Raw genomic sequence first — 5156 nt, forward strand, 5'->3', positions numbered from 1 at the left:
CAATAGTAGAGTCCAATGATATAGGTAGGTGTAGGTGTTACGATAACACTGAGGAGACTTATTAGTTAAGCCAGCCGCTTGTTGCCAAGAGAAATTAAAGAATTCTTGAAAGAGATAACATCTGAGCTGAGTTATGAAGACCTTGTTAAAGTTAGCCAGGAGAAAGAAGTGGTAGAGAGGTATGTGTGCGAAGGAGGGCTGGGGGTAATGGCAATAGGATAAAGGAGGATAAAACGAAGTCCCAACATTTTAAAGGAACTTAGGAAATAGAGCATTTGCATTTGAATAATAAAAAAGTAAAGACTCAGGGGTCTGAAGCAACATACACAAGCTGTTAGTTGACAGCAATTAGTTGATTCTGGCTTCTACTTAGCTCTTTTTCCAATATTCCTCACTGCCAATTCAGGTGAAAACAGTAATTAAATGTTTGGTTTTTTGTAAAAACATGGTTTGTTATTGGTCTTGTTTCACCTTCAAAAAAATATAAAATAATATATCAGAATAATAATTTTTGAAAACATTAGTTTGTACTTGAGACCATCACCATCCATATCATTTTTTCCCAAATGGTCCCTACATCTTATTTCAAAATAAACCAGGGAGTAGATCCTGTCTCTATAGTGCAAATTGGGGGTGTTAGGGTTGGGAGAAAAAAGGCTAAGAGAAGAAAATTAACTTGACAAAATCACATGGTAAGTGGCAGAGTGCACACTTGAATCCAAGTTTTCTGAATTCCCAGTTCAAGGTCTTTCCACTATACTCCAAGTTATCTCTGTGAAGCATGCAAAGGAGGATTTTTAGTATTTTTTGCCTTAATACGTCACTGTTCATTTTTTATTATTAATGTAATACACGCCCATTATTCCTCACCTTAAAAATCAGAAGTATTATTACTGTGGGTGGGGGAGGGAGTTACATGGTGGTAAAGAGGTCAAATACTTAGAACCTTCAAACAGAAGCCACCAATGTCCAGGTTACCGGAAAGCTACACACCTATAATGTCACAGTTAAAACATGCAAAAAGATTAAATCTACTTCTGATGTTAGAAAATAACAGCTTTTATCCACTTGTTCCAAACACCCCCTTCTAAGACACAGGGCGAAAAAATCTTTGCCTTATTTTGGTACCATAAGTTCAGAGGAAGAAATAATTTGCCATGTGATTTTTCAATCACCCAGCTAAATTCAAGTTCCCTTTGACACGGATGCTATTCCCAATTCAACACTGCTAAATTTTAACTACCCTCCCTTTCAATTAGCTGGGTTTCCGTTTGCTTACTTTGTCCGTGGTTATAGCCTTCCCTCACAGACCTAAGATCACTGTTTTCCTTCCTCTTTATGCTCTGTGAGCATCAAGTATCATGGGGCATGCGTGTAATTGTCAGTGTGAAAAAGCCAGCTGGAGGCATCACAATCATGTCAATATACCAGCCAGCAAGAAAACCTCCGAGGCCATTGTTTCTATTTAGATATAACATTACATGGATTGAAAACTGCTGCTCCTACAAACTTCTGGGTGATATGATAGTACCATGTTTTCATACTTTTATACAATCAACTAATAAAAATATGTGTGTATATATATGCATAAATATTATATATTTACATATATAAATATATATAATTGTAGCAAAGAAAATAACATTCATCATTCAGAACATATGCAGAATCAGAAATTATTTAATTACCTGTACTACAAAAGATGGAATCTTAGGGCTCTGAGAGACTGCGAGAGGTTAAGTAAAGCAGATCAACTCGCTTGCTAAGAACTGAGGTGAAATTCATCCAACAAAGACTGCTGTTTTCTCTCAGCAGAAAATTCTCCAACCTTAGAAAGTCTCTCTTTAGGTCTACCTTGATATCATGTGTGGTGTCCCATGTTCTTCCTGGGTACCAATGTCTTGTTCAGTAATCACTTAATCTCCCTTCTATTGCTCAAAAACAGTGAACAACAGAAAAGAGTTTCACTACCACCATGTAATATTCTTACGTATTCAGAGCTAGTGGCCGTAGATAAGTGGAACAGAAAATGTAACAAGATGGAGAAAATTTTATTTTCTATATCTCCTCTAGGGGAGAGAAATATATGTGGTAAGAAAAAATACTTTGCTAACCCCTGGGATGATGGTGAAGGAAGTGAGGCAGGCATTCTATAGTCACAATAGATAGTTGACAAGCTACCCTCCAAGAAGATTCAAATCTGGTCAACTGTAGACCTACCTGTGCTGACAGAGAATGCACGTTTGGAGCAAAAACTAGATTGTTCAGGATGTTAGAAAAGGATTGAGAAATGCCACAATAATCTCCTTCTCCTGCCTTCCCCTACATAACACAGTGCTTTTACCCTAGTTAACTGTGGAACAAAGCCACCAAGTTATTATCCTGCCAAGCAAGCCTACATGTCTTAGTCCAGCTACCTGGCTGAGTAGCCTGGAAACTTGATGACTTTGAATAAGGAACCTGAACCTTCTTTGCCTAGCTCTGAACTAAGCACTTGATATAAATCAATGATTTCTAAAATTTTTTAAGCTAAAAATTCTTGATTCAAATGAAAGCTTACCATTAAAAAATAATAATAATAGTGACAAACTCTGAATGACAGGTGAAAATGGAGGAGAGCGACAGTAAAGAGCCTCAAACATTCTGAGTGTCCCTGAGGGAATGCCATGGAACCCCTGGTGCTCTGGGGAGAAGGGTTACAAACTACCAGACTACATGATCACAAAAGCTTCTTCCAGTTCTGAAATTGTAGGAGTCTCTTAAACCTTTCCAAAAGAATGAAGTGGTTAACTTTAGAGTGGGAGTGACATTGGCAAAATGGCAGAGCTCTCATTTCCCCACCAAAAAAAAAACGTTGCAAAACAAGAAGAAATTGTTAGAATCAACTTTATCAGAGCTCTGGAAAACAGTCAAAGGTTTACAGCAACTAAGTGGACGTCGAATTAAAAAAAAAAAGGCAACTTTGAGACAGTAGGAAAGCTTTATGGCATTTTTACTCATTCACGCCCCATCCCCTCCCCAGAATAGTGGTGATATCAAAGCAGCAGCAATTCAGATTCCCACCATAGGACCCTGGTCCCTGGTTCAGCAGGGAGCAGAGTAGAAATTATCCACCAAGCGTGACCTGAAGGATTAGTACAAGGTGCTCACCTCTGTTTCATCTAACTAGAAACTCAAGCCATAAAAACAGTTGGTATTGCTCAAAAACACGCAAGCCAAACTAACCAACCTCAGTTGCCTGGGGCAAAGGATTATAGTCAAAACATACAAAAGACCACCTAAGGCCTGAGAACAAAAGCTGAGGAGAGTTTCTTTAGTAAATCAGAACATGTAAAAGCAGGCATATATGCAGGGAAATACAGAAAATCATGTGCATGTCCAGAGTATGATGAATGCTCAGAGAAGACTTGAGAATACACTAAGCTTTTACCTCAGACGGATCCCTACACTCAGTGCAAGCCTGCCTGAGTGCTGAAGGAGTGCCCTGGCATAGAGTCAACCTGAAAATACTTGGAGAGGTGTTGTTTGTTCAGCACTGGCATTCAAGGAAATCCATGTCAAACTTCTAGCTGAACATAAGCTAAGGTATAAAGACCACAGTGGCCACACACAACAAGGAATACACAACAAGCCTTTGCAAAAACAGTTTGGGGAAGTCATCAAACAAATGAACTACTACAGCATTCAGCAAACAAAACAATCATCAAACCCTAGGGAAAGGGGGCGAATCTGATTTCCAGATTGCAGGATATGAGAGAGAGAAAGGGGCAGAAAAAAATATTTGAAGAAATACTGGCTGAAAAGTTCCCAAATTTGATGAAAAACATGAATCTATAAAGCCATGAAGCTCAACAAATCCCACGTAGGATAAACTCAAAGAGACATACACTGAGACACATTAATAGGCCACAACACAATCCTCAATAAATTTTAAAACATTTAAATCATACAAAATATATTGTCTGATCACAATGAAGTTATAGTTTTGTAAGAAAACTGGAAAATTCGCCAATATATGGAAAGCACACTCTTAAGTAACCACTGGGTCAAATAAGAAATCACAAAGGCAATCAGAAAATAATTAGAGATGAATTAATTAAAAAGAACACAAACTTATGGAGCAGAAGAAACATCTGGGCAGCAGCTCCAAAGGTGTTAACTGTCTTGTCTGTGCTGAAGCCATCATGGCTCAGCAAGAGAATGCTGTGCAGAACTCTGGTCTCTGAGCATCTGGAGCTCTCAGTTCTGTGCAAAGAGTATGCTGAGGATAACAGTGTCTAGCAGCATGAGATCAAGAACCTCCACGAAAAGTAGTCGTATATTGGCAAGATCAGGCCTGATGGGAACTGCTTCTATTGAGCTTTCAGATTCTCCTACTTGGAGGCACTGCTGGATGACAGGAAGGAATTGCAGTGGTTCAAGGATATGCCTGCTAAGAGAAAAGAGGACCTGGTTGTCCCAGGGCTAGGTCCACTGTTGAGGCTTTCCACAACATATCCATGAACTTGACTGAGCATGTAGAGAAGTGGACCTCAGTAGCAGACCTGTTGGCCTCCTTCAAAAACCAGAGTAACTCTGATTACCTGGTGGTCTATCTGGGGCTGCTCACCTCAGCTACCTGCAGTTTAAGAGCAAGTTCTTCAAGCACTTCATGGAAAGTGGGAAAACTGTCAAGGAGTTCTGCCATCAGGAAGTGGAAGCCATGTGCAAGGAGAATGACCACATCCACATCATCACACTGACTCAGGCCCTCAGCGTCTTCATCCAGGTGGAGTACATGTCCTGCAGTGATTATGGCATTACTGACACACACACATCTTCCTCAAGGGCTCAGGACCTAAGGTCTAACTTCTCTACTGACCTGGACACTATGATATCATCTATAAAAAGGGTTGGCTCCGGCCTGCTACTGCAATGCCTGCTCTGCCCTCTGCCAGGTGCTAGACATGTACAGAAGACTTTTTGTGGTTTTAAAGTGGTCATATTTACTCTTCCCACTTTCCCTGTCATAAAATCTTCCATGTTTTGTTAAAGGGGATGCTGGTGGTAAAAAACCAAAACCAAAACCAAACAAAACTCATGGGATGCAGTGAAGGCAGTATTCAAAGGGAAATATATAACTATAAACATTTACATTTAAAAAATAGATCTCAAAT

At 39.5% G+C, this 5156-nt stretch overlaps 1 pseudogene; it reads left to right on the plus strand.

Moving 5' to 3' along the window:
• The first annotated feature begins 4115 nt into the window (after positions 1 to 4115).
• On the plus strand, positions 4116 to 4944 carry LOC116764017 (annotated as a pseudogene).
• The last annotated feature ends 212 nt before the right edge of the window (positions 4945 to 5156 follow it).

The sequence above is a fragment of the Phocoena sinus genome, chromosome 13, assembly GCF_008692025.1.
Source record: "Phocoena sinus isolate mPhoSin1 chromosome 13, mPhoSin1.pri, whole genome shotgun sequence".
Classification (NCBI taxonomy): Eukaryota; Metazoa; Chordata; class Mammalia; order Artiodactyla; family Phocoenidae; genus Phocoena; species Phocoena sinus.